Source organism: Hylobates moloch, unplaced genomic scaffold (assembly GCF_009828535.3).
Source record: "Hylobates moloch isolate HMO894 unplaced genomic scaffold, HMol_V3 SCAFFOLD_1, whole genome shotgun sequence".
Classification (NCBI taxonomy): domain Eukaryota; kingdom Metazoa; phylum Chordata; class Mammalia; order Primates; family Hylobatidae; genus Hylobates; species Hylobates moloch.
Genome location: NW_026652276.1, coordinates 99843435 through 99855652, shown reverse-complemented (window position 1 = coordinate 99855652; position 12218 = coordinate 99843435). Strand labels below are relative to the sequence as shown.

At 44.6% G+C, this 12218-nt stretch overlaps 1 long non-coding RNA gene across 2 annotated transcripts; it reads right to left on the bottom strand.

Annotated features, from left to right (window-relative positions):
- Positions 1 to 8127: 8127 nt before the first annotated feature.
- Positions 8128 to 11507, bottom strand: LOC131382560 (uncharacterized). Of its 2 annotated transcripts, none has more exons than XR_009212124.1 (3): positions 11461 to 11507; positions 9445 to 9674; positions 8128 to 8344 (listed from the first exon to the last, which is right to left on the bottom strand). It is a non-coding gene; the product is annotated as an uncharacterized LOC131382560 (long non-coding RNA). The 2 variants fall into 2 exon arrangements; XR_009212129.1 differs by lacking the exon at positions 11461 to 11507 and adding an exon at positions 10107 to 10152.
- Positions 11508 to 12218: the final 711 nt, after the last annotated feature.

Genomic DNA, 12218 nt, shown 5'->3' with positions numbered 1-12218 from the left:
GGAAAAATGAAAAAAGACTGATTAAAAACCCCAAACCCGCAGATGAACAGAATACCAGTGAGCTGTGAGACAACTTCAGGTGGGCCCCTCAGGAATTGGTGGCAACAGGTATAATACATCTAGGGTAAAGGTAGAAGTTAAAAACAAGGATATTGACTGAAAATCAGTTTTATTTTATTTTATTTAAAAAAATTTTTTTTGAGATGGAGTTTTCGTCTTGTTGCCCAGGCTGGAGTTCAATGGCACGATTTCTGCTCTCTGCAACATCCACCTTTGGGGTTCAAGTGATTCTCCTGCCTCAGCCTCCCAAGTAGCTGGGATTACAGGCACCCACCACCACACCCAGCTAATTTTGTATTTTTAGTAGAGACGGGGTTTCACCATGTTGGTCAGCCTGGTCTCAAACTCCTGACCTCATGATCCACCCGCTTCAGCCTCCCAAAGTGCTGGGATTACAGGCGTGAGCCACTGTGCCCTGCCTGAATGTCAGTTTTAAAAGACATTAGAGCCAGATATGGTGGTGTGCACCTGTAGTCGCAGCTATTCGGGAGGCTGAGGCAGAAGGATTGCTTGAGCCCAGAAGTCCTGGGTTGTAGTGCGCTCTGCTGATTGGGTGTCTGCCCTAAGTTCAACAGCAATGTGCTGACCTTCCAGGAGCAAGGGACCACCAGGTTGCCTAAGGAGGGTCGAACCTTCCCAGGTTGGAAATGGAGCAAGTCAAAACTCCTGTGCTGATCAGCAGTGGGGTCACGCCTGTGAATAGTCACTGTACTACAGCCTGGGCAACATAGTGAGACCCGTCTCTAAATTTAAAAAAAAAAAAAGGGCATTAGACTCACACAAACATTGGTTGCACTTCTATACATTAAATATGAGCAATGTCAAAAGGAAATTTCAAAAACAATTACATTGGCCAGGTGTGGTGGCTCACCTCTGTAATCCCAGCACTTTGGGAGGCCAAGGCGGGCAGATCACTTGAGGTCAGGAGTTCGAGACCAGCCTGGCCAACATGGTGAAACCTCGACTCTATTAAAAAAAATACAAAAATTAGTCAGGCGTGGTGGCCCATGCCTGTAGTCCCAGCTACTTGGGAGGCTGAAGCAAGAGAATCGCTTGAACCTGGGAGGTGGAGGCTGCAGTGGGCAGAGATCGTGCCACTGCACTCCAGCCTGGGTGACAGAGTGAGACTCCATCTCAAAAAACAAACAAATAAACAAAACCTACAAAACATAAAAACAATTACATCTACAATAGCATCACACAGAATAAAATACTTAAGAATTAATTTAACCAAGGAGGTGAAAGACTTGTACAATGAAAACTATACAACATTGCTGAAAGAAATTAAAGAAGACAAAAATTTATGGAAACACATCCCAGTTCATGAATTGGAAGAGTTAATATTGTTATGTGAATACTAACCAAAGTGATCTACAGATTCTGAGCCGAGCTCAGTGGCTCACTCCTGTAATCCCAGCACTTTGGGAGGCATAGGTGGGCGGATCGCCTGAGGTCAGGAGTTCGAGACCACCCTGGCCAACATGGAGAAACCCTGTCTGTACTAAAAATACAAAAATTAGCCAGGCATGGTGGCATGCGCCTGTAATCCCAGCTACTCATAAGGCTGAGGCAGGAGAATCTCTTGAACCCGGGAGGAGGAGGTTGCAGTGAGCTGAGATCGCACCATTGCACTCCAGCCTGGGTGACAGAGTGAGACACCGTCTCAAACAAACAAACAAAAACCAACAAAGTGATCTACAGATTCAGTGCAATCTCTATCAAAATCCCAATGATGTGTTCTGCAGAAATAGAAAAGCCCATGCTAAAATTTCTATGGAATCTCAGGGGACTCCAAATAGCCAAAACACTATTCAAAAAGACCAACAGGCCGGGCGCAGTGGCTCACGCCTGTAATCCCAGCACTCTAGGAGGCCGAAGCAGGTGGATCACCTGAGGTCAGGAGTTCAAGACCAGCCTGGCCATGGTGAAACCCCATGTCTACTAAAAATACACAAAATTAGGCAGGCATGGTGGTGCATGCCTGTAATCCCAGCTACTCGGGAGGCTGAGGCAGGAGAATAGCTTGAACCCAGGAAGCGGAGGTTGCAGTGAGCCAAGATCGTGCCATTGCACTCTAGCCTGGGCAACAAGAGCGAAACTCCATCTCAAAAAAAAAAAAAAGGGACTAACAAAATTGGAGGACTCACACTTCTTGATTTCAAAACTTATTACAAAGCCATGTGATCAAAACAGCATGGTACTGGCATAAAGACAGACATATAGGCCCAGGCATGGTGGCTCATGCCTGTAATCCCAGCACTTTGGGGGGCCAAGGTGGGTGGATCATTTGAGGTCAGGAGTTCAAGACCAGCCTGGCCAACATGCTGAAACCCTGTCTCTACTAAAAAAAAAAAAAAAAAATACATATATATATATAAACATTAGCCAGGTGTGGTGGCACGTGCTTGTCTTCCTAGCTACTCGGTAGGCTGAGGCAGGAGAATCACTTGAACCTGGGAGGCGGAAGTTGCAGTGAGCCTAGATTGTGCCACTGCACTCCAGCCTGGGCGACAGAGCGAGACTCCGTCTCAAAAAAACAAAACAAAACAAAAACTGTCTTTTCAACAAATGATATTGGGATAACTGCATATCTACATGCAAAAGAATGAAGTGGAACTCTTACCTAACACCATATACAAAAATTCACTCAAAATGGATAAAAGACCTAAATGTCAGACCTAAAACTAAGAAAGATTTAGAATAAGCCATAGGGCAAGAGCTTCATGACATTGGATTTTGCAATTACAGTTGACCCTTGAACAAAGCGGGAGTTAGGGACAAAGGACTTGAACAGACATTTCTCCAAAGAAGATACACAAATGGCCAATAAGCACACAAAAAGATGCTCAACATCATTAGTCATTAGGAAATGCAATCAAAGCCATGGATGAGATACCACTTCACATCCACTAGGATGGCTGTAATCAAAAAAGGGAAAACTAGCAATTGTTGGTGAGGATGTAGAGAAATTGGAACCCTTGTACATTGCTGGTGGAAATGAAAAATGGTGCAGCTGCCATGGAAAGCAGTTTACCAGTTCTTCAAATAGTTAAATATAGAGGCCAGGCACAGTGGTTCACGCCTGTAATCCCAGCACTTTAGGAGGCCAAGGCGGGCGGACTGCCTGAGGTCAGGAGATTGAGACCAGTCTGGCCAACATGGTGAAACCCCATCTCTACTAAAAATACAAAAAAAAGAAAAAAAAATTAGCCGGGTGTGGTGGTATACGCCTGTAATCCCAGCTATTGGGGAAGCTGAGGCAGGGGAATTGCTTGAACCAGGGAGGCAGAGGTTGCAGTGAGCCGAGATCACGCCACTGCACTCCAGTCTGGGTGACAGAGTGAGACTCTGTCTCAAAAAAAAAAAAGTTAAATATAGAATTACTATATGACTCAGCTGTTTCACTCCTAGTTATATACCCTAAGGAATTTAAAACAGCTATTCAAACCAAAACTTGTACACGAAAGTTCATAGCAGCACCATCCATGATAGCCTAAAGGTAGAAATAATCTAAATGTCCATTGACAGATGAGTGGGTAAAGAAATTGTGCCATATACAGAACTGGGCATGGTAGCTCACACCTGTAATCTCAGCTTTGGAGGCTGAGGCAGGAGGATTGCTTGATCCCAGTAGTTCGAGACGAGCCTGGACAACAAGTGAGACCCCTATCTCTACAAAAATTTTAAAAAATTAAAATATTAGCTAAATGTGGTGGCACACGCCTGTAGTACCAGCTACTCGGGAGGCTGAGGTGGGAGGATCACACAGCCCAGGAGCAAGAGCCTGTCTTAAAAAGAAAAACAAAAACAAAGAAAAGCAATTGGAAAGAAACAGATACTATGTAAAGAGAAGAAAATTTTACCCCAAACCCACTATAATTAATATCCTTGGAGAGATAAGATACCATTTTCATGAAATATAGACAGGATGTTCTTTTAAAAGGAATATTCAGGCCGGCTGCAGTGGCTCACACCTGTAATCCCAGCACTTTGGGAGATCGAGGCGGGTGGATCTCCTGAGGTCAGGAGTTCGAAACCAGCCTGGTCAACATGGCAAAACCCCGTCTCTACTAAAAATACAAAAATTAGCTGAGCGTGGTGATGGGAGCCTGTAATCCCAGCTACTTGGGAGGCTGAGGAAGGAGGATTGCTTGAACTCAGGAAAGGAAGGTTGCAGTGAGCCCAGATCACGGCATTGCACTCCAGCCTGGGCGACAGAGCAAGACTCCATCTTAAAAACAAAACAAAACACCAGAAAAAAAGGAATATTCAGAGAACAAGCAAGAAAGAAATCCTGGAAATTAAAAATATAAACATGAAAACCTCAATTGAATGGTTGGAAGATAAAATTGGAGAAATCTTGCAAAAAGCAGTTTAAAATATGAGATGAAAAAATGATTAAAGGTAAATATAAGAACAGTTCAGTAGATCTAATATATAAATAATAGAAGTTACAGAAGGAGAGAAGAGAAAAAATGGAGGGGAAAAATATTACTGAAAAATTTAGCAAAATTTTCCAGAATTAAAGGGCATGAGTTTCTAGATTAACAAGACCCTTAGTTAGGTGTGGTGGCTCACACATGTAATCCCAGAACTTTGGGAGGCTGAGGCAGGTGGATCACCTGAAGTCAGGAGTTCCAGACCAGCCTGGCCAACATGGTGAAATGTCGTCTTTACTAAAAGTATAAAAATTAGCTTGCCATGGTGGCACGCACCTGTAGTCCCAGCTACTTCGGAGGCTGAGGCAGGAGAATGGCTTGAACCTGGGAAGCAGAGGTTGCAGTGAGCCAAGATCATGCCACTGCACTCCAGCCTGGCGACAGACCGAGATTCTGTCTCAAAAAACAAACAAACAAAAAAACCAAGAACCTCACCAAAGCATATCCTTGTAAAATTTAGAATGGTGGAGCTTAAAAAAAAAAAAACAAAAAAAAATTTTTTTTTGTTTTTTTTTTTGAGACGGAGTCTCGCTCTGTCGCCCAGGCTGGAGTGCAGTAGTGCAATCTCGGCTCACTGCAAGCTCCATCTCCTGGGTTCACACCATTCTCCTGTCTCAGCCTCCCGAGTAGCTGGGACTACAGGCGCCTGCCACTGCGCCCGGCTAATTTTTTGTATTTTTAGTAAAGACGGGGTTTCACCGTGGTCTACGATCTCCTGACCTCGTGATCCGCCCGCCTTGGCGTGCCCAAAGTGCTGGGATTACAGGCGTGAGCCACCGTGTCTGGCCGTAAAAAAACATCTTACAAGTTCCTAAGAGTACAAACAAATGACCTATATTAGGATTTATAATAGCAACCCTGGAAGGTAGAAGGACAAGGTGCATTGCACTCACAATTTTATAGGAAAGGCCAGGCATGGTGGCCCATGCCTGTAATCCCAGCACTTTGGGAGATTGAGGTAGGAGGACCACTTAAGGCTAGGAGTTCGAGACCAGCCTGGGCGACATTTTGAGATTCTGACCTACAAAACAGAAAAAAAATTTGAAGGAAATCATTTTCAACAACTAATTCCATACATGGCCAATCTACAATTATGAATTATTCTAGAATAAAGACATTTTCAGTAATTCAAGGTTCAGATGCAAGTGACAGAAAACCTAAAACAATAGTTATAATTTTCTTTCTCTCTGACATAAAAGTCTAGGTCAGTGGCCAAGCGTGGTGGCTGATGCCTGTAATCCCAGCACTTTGGGAGGCTGAGGAGGGCAGATCACGAGGTCAGGCGATCGAGACCATCCTAGCTAACACGGTGAAACCCCATCTCTACTAAAAATACGAAAAATTAGCAGGGCGTGGTGGCATGTGCCTGTAGTCCCAGCTACTCGGGAGGCTGAGGCAGGAGAATCGCTTGAACCCGGGAGGCGGAGGTTGCAGTGAGCTGAGATCAGGCCACTGCACTCCAGCCTGGGTGACAGAGCGAGATTCTGTTTCAAAAAAAAAAAAAAAAATCTAGGTCAGCATAGTGGCTCTGTTCCATGAAACTCTCAGCAACCCAAGTTTATTCCAGCCCCAACTCTGCAACGCCCAGGGTGTGGCCCTCATCTTCATGGATAGGATGGCAGCATGTGGGCACCAGACACTGGGTGATAGAAGAGATGATGAAGAAGGCACCAGGGGCATGTACCAGCTATTTCTTCAGAAAGTTCTTCCAAAGAACTTTCACTTCTCCTTGCATCCCATTGGTCAGAATTTGGTCACATGGCCACACCAAGCTACAAGGTAGGGTGGAAAATGCAGAAATATAGACTTTATTTTGAATTATCTTTTTTTTTTTTTTTTTTTTTTTTGAGACAGCATCTCACTCTCTTGCTCAGGCTGAAGTGCAGTGGCACAATCACAGTTCACTACAGCCTAGACCTCCTGGGCTCAAGTGATCCTCCCACCTCAGCTTCTGGAGTAGCTGAGACTATAGGTGCATGCCACCATGCCCAGCTAATTTTCTCATTTTTTGTAGAGATGGGGTCTCCCTATGTTGCCCAGGCTGGTCTTGAACTCCTGGGCTCAAGTGATCCTACCACCTTGGCCTCCCAAAGTGCTGGGATTACAGGTGTCAGCCATAGTGCCTGGCCTTTGGATGGTTTTATGCCTAAATAAAAACTCTATTACTATGGAAGAATGGAAGGATACTGGTGGAATTAGTAGCATTCTCTGCTACACAGTCTTGAACATTTCCTGAACATTCTCAGGAAGCTATCGGTAGAGTACACCACCTACGTGAAAGGATAAAGCAAGAAAGAAGACTTGGGATCCATGAGTGAGAGTGTCCAATTCAACAAAGATGAAGGGAATCCCTAGGGTAATAGTGAGAGGAGACCCCAAAATGACAGCTGAGTTGCTGCCCTAGAAAACAGCTAGTCCAAAGTAGAGAAGATCAGAAGGTAGGTTTCACAGAGAGCAGGCAATAAGATTTTTAAAAAGGTAAAAAAAAAAAATCAGAAGGTTCTTGGAGGGATTCCTTCAAGAAGATGAAACTGACTGAAGACCTACTAATTTACCTTCACCTGGCAGGTGCAGCAATATGCCTTCACTGCCCTGCGACAATCTACTCTGTACGTTTGAACATAATGAGAAGATTTATTTTACAGCAGGGATTCAATTAGGATTAATACCTAGAAACATCGCAAACCAAAAGATAAGGCAATTATTAACTCCAAGGGAAACAAATGGCTCAATTATGAATAGCATATATACACTTATAAAAATATAACCCTAGGATGGGTGCGGTGGCTCACACCTGTAATCCCAGCACTTTGGGGGGCCGAGGCAGGTGGCTCGCCTGAGGTCAGGAGTTTGAGACCAGGCTGACCAACATAGTGAAACCCCGCCTCTACTAAAAATACAAAAAAAAAAATCAGCTGGGCATGGCGGTGGGCACCTATAATCCCAGCTACTTGGGAGGCTGAGGCAGGAGAATCGCTTGAAACCAGGAGGCGGAGGTTGCAGTGAGCCGAGATCGTGCCATTGTACTCCAGCCTGGGTGACAAGAGCAAAACTCCGTCTCTCTCTCTCTCTCTCTCTCTCTCTATATATATATATATATACACACACATATATATACTTACACACACATATATACACACACACATATATATACGTGTGTGTAAGTATATATGTGTATGTGTATATATATATGTGTATGTATATATATGTATATATACACATACATAAAGTCCTAAATCTCTTTCTAACTAAAATGACAAACAAATACAGCGGCTCCCTGACTAATGATGGAACTGTGTCCTGATTAATTCATTATAAAATCAAGAAAATCATTAAGTCAAACCATCCTAAATTGGGGGACTGTTTGTGTTCAGAGGACAGTGGGACGGGAAGTGTGTGTGTGTGTGTGTGTGTGTGTGTGTGTGTGTGTGTGACTGGGAAGCAAAAGAGAGCTAACCCTCATTGTCCACACGGTAAGTCAATAGATACTAGGTAATACTGAAAAAAAAAAAATCAAGAGCTAAAGATATAACTGTATTATTTAGACATATAAATATAAACCAAATAACAAAATGATCGCTATAAGAACTGAAAAAATGCTTACTTCTGAGGAGCTGAAAATGGAGGAGAGTTGAAAAGGGTCTTCTCTTTTTTCTAACATGCCTTTGGAAGTATTTAACTCTTTAAATTACGACCATGTCCAACTTTATTTAAAATAAGACACAAATTTGGCTGGGCATGGTGGCTCATGCCTATACTTCCAGCAGTTTGGGAGGCCAAGGCAGGAAGATCGCTTGAGGCCATGAGTTAGACGCCAGGGTGGGTAACACAACAAGACTCCATCACTACAAAAAATAAAAAGTAAAATAATTAGCCAGCGTGGTAGCCAGCTACTTGGGAGGCTGAGGTGGGAGGATTGTTTGAGCCCAGGAGTTTAAGGCTGCAGTGAGCCATGATCATGCCACTGCACTACTGCAGCCTGGGCAACAGAGTGAGACCCTGTTTCCAAACAAAACAAAACAAACCCCAACCTAAAACATGAGTTTAAAAAAATGAAAAGATAGGCTGGGCGCAGTGGCTCATGCCTGTAATCCCAGCACTTTGAGAGGCCGAGGTGGGCAGATCACCTGAGGTTGGGAGTTCAAGACCAGCCTGACTAACATGGAGAAACCCCGTCTCTACTAAAAATACAAAATTAGCCAGGCAGTGGTGGCGCATGCCTGTAATCTCAGCTACTCAGGAGGATAAGGCAGGACAATTGCTTGAACCTGGGAGGCAGGGGTTGCAGTGAGCTGAGATCGCACCATTGCACTCTAGCCTGGGCAACAAGAGTGAAACTCCATCTTAAAAAAATAAATAAATATGAAAAGATAAATTAACAGATTTTCTTTCTTGGGCCTTTTAGGTGAGAAATGTGGAATCAGGTAGAAGGAGACAAACACTAACAAGTGGTAGGTAGTGGCTAAATCACACTGACACTTGGAGGGAGAGGGAACATTCACCAATTCCTTTTTTTTTTTTTGAGATGGAGTCTCGCTTTGTCGCCCAGGCTGGAGAGCAGTGGCATGACCTCGTCTCACGGCAATCTCTGCCTCCCAGGTTCAAGCTATTCTCCTGCCTTAGCCTCCCTAGTAGTTGGGACTATAGGCACGTGCCACCCCGCCCAGCTAATTTTTTTGTATTTTTAGTAGAGACGGGGTTTCACCGTGTTAGCCAGGATGGTCTCGATCTCCTGAACTTGTGATCTGCCCGCCTCAGCCTCCCAAAGTGTTGGGATTACAGGTGTGAGCCACCGTGCCTGGCCCATTCGCCAATTCCTATTGTGAAGCACCTAGAGTTTTTCCTGGACTCAGAACTTCCTTGGGTTTCAACCTACATGAATTCTGATTCCACTATGGCTTAGTTCTAAGAGATCTGGTCTCCCTTATCTATCTCTTTCTCTTACCTGAGCTTTGTTGAGTGAACTCTTTTGTTTCTTGCAGTGAAAAAAGTCCTGCTAAAATAGAGGTAGATGCTGCTTCCAGAATTCCTTATTAGTTGAAAGTATAAAATGTAGCAAGTTGGCCTGATGCAGTGGCTCATTCCTGTAATTCCAGCCCTTTGGGAGGCCAAGGCAGGATCACTTGAGCTCCGGAGTCCCAGACCAGCATGGGCAACGTAGGGAGACCCACATCTCTACAAATAATTTAAAAATAATATGACTGTGACAAATGATTGGAAAGAAAAAAATTAAAAAATTAATACATAATTTTTAAGGCCAGGCACAGTGGCTCACACCTGTAATCCCAGCACTTTGGGAGGCTGAGGCAGGCGGATCACGAGGTCAGGAGATCGAGACCATCCTGACTAACACAGTGAAACCCCATCTCTACTAAAAATACAAAAAAAAATAGCTGGCCGTGGTGGCAGGCACCTGTAGTCCCAGCTACTTGGGAGGCTGAGGCAGGAGAATGGCATGAACCCAGGAGGTGGAGCTTGCAGTGAGCCGAGATCACGCCACTGCACTCCAGCCAGGATGACAGAGCGAGACTTTGTCTCAAACAAACAAAAATAATAATAATAATTTTTAAAAAGAAATAAAAATTAGCTGGGTGTGGTGGTGTGTACCTGTGGTCCCAGGTACTCCAGAGACTGAGGTGGGAGGCTGAGGTGGGAGGATCACTTGAGCCCTGGAGGTTGAGGCAGCAGTGGGCCATGATCATGCCACTGCACTCCAGCTTGGGTGACAGAGCAAGACCCTGTCTCAACAAATAAAATAAATAAAATGCAGCAATTTGTCCTTCATTCTCTGCCCCCCATCCCCCACATTTTGAAGGAGATCTTATATTACTAAGGAATATTCATTGCTAATTATTATTCATTATTAATGAATATTCATTACAACTTACTATTCATTACTAATGATTTTCTAAGAACTCTACTGATGTGGCAGGTCCTTGCATTTCTGCCAGTTATATCTCACAACCCCATTACATCCATGTCTCAACAAGAGATGGAGGATCTTTGATACTTCCTCAAGTCCAAGGCAAATCAGCATGATATCGTCAATGACGATCAGGATGACATCCTACAGAGGAGTCAGTTAGTGTGATCAACCATCCCAGTTTGCCAGGGACCTGGGGACTTCCTAGGATGCAGAACTTTCAGTGCCTGAATAACAGTTTCAAGCAAACCTAGATGTCTGGTCCCTAGGTAAAGTGGACTAGGTCCCTGTGAAGGGATACTGCTACCCCTTCCAGGTGAAGATAAATAGCTGGGATAGGTAAAGAGAAACAGAAGCCAGGTGCAATGGTTCATGCCTATAATCCCAGCACTTTGGGAGGCTAAGGAGGGAGAATTGCTTGGTGCCAGGAGTTGGAGACCAGCCTGGGCCACATAGTGAGACCCCATCTCTTTAAAAAAAAAAAATTAAAAAAAATTTAAAAAAAATTAGCCAGGTGCAGTGGCATGTGCCTGCAGTTTTTTATTTGTTTGTTTGTTTTTGTTTGTTTGTTTTGATTTGTTTTGAGACGGAGTCTCTCTGTTGCCCAGGCTGGAGTGCAATGGTGTGATCTCAGCTCACGGCAACCTCTGCCTCCTGGGTTCAAGCAATTCTCCTGCCTCAGCCTCCTGAGTAGCTGGGAATACAAGTGCCCGCCACCATGCCCTAATTTTTGTATTTTTTTTTTAAGTAGAGACGGGGTTTCACCATGTTGGTCAGGCTGGTCTCAAACTCTTGACCTCAGGTGGTCCACCCACTTTGGCCTCCCAAAGTGCTGGGATTACAGGCATGAGCCACTGTGCCCATCCGTGCCAGTGGGTTTGAGGCTGTAGTGAGCTGTGGTTGTGCCTCTGTACTCCACTGTGGGCAACAGAGTGAGACCCTTTCTCTAAATTGAAGACAGCATATCAAGTACCCGCGTAATTAAGCCCAAGGTAATCCTCCATTATTTTTCAAGTCCTGTCCATCTTTGGTACTAACCAGCCTGGGGAAACAGCCTCCAAGGTTCCCATCCTCCTCTTCAGCAACTCCGGGTCAAGAAACTTATTCAGGGCCAGGCACAGTGGCTCACACTTGTAATTCCAACATTTTGGGAGGCCAAGGCAGGAGGAGACCAGCCTGGGCAACAGAGTGAGATCCCATCTCTACGAAAAAAAAAAGAGAGAAACTTACTCAGGGATGGTTAAGGCTAGAGGCACTGTGACTACGTAGTGTGCTGGCTTGACTTAGATCTTTGTTCATTAAGCTAAGGAATTATCTTGCTTTACAAACCAAGCTGAACCCAGGCCCGCCCATCTGCTCTGTTCCTGCCACTACTTCAAACAGAAGCCAAAACCTCAACTCAGTGTGTTAGGCCATTTCTTGCAGCAAATTTACCACACCTACTTGGCTTTTGCCTTTTTGTGGCCACAGCCAGGGGTGATATTCAAAATATTTCACAGCTGGTTACCACATGGCTGGCAGCCACTGAGAACAGACACTGACTTTAGCACTAAGTCCTGTTCCTGGAGATCAACAGCTATGCTGGGGATTAACTCTTTAGTTGCTGAAAGAGAGGGAGGTCTGGCCGGGCACAGTGGCTCATGCTTGTAATCACAGCACTTTGGGAGGCTGAGGTGGGCTGATCACTTGAGGTCAGAAGTTCAAGACCAGCCTGGCCAACATGGTGAAACCCCATCTCTACTAAAAAAGCTAGCCAGGCATGGTGGTGTGCACCTGTAATCCCAGCTACTCAGAAG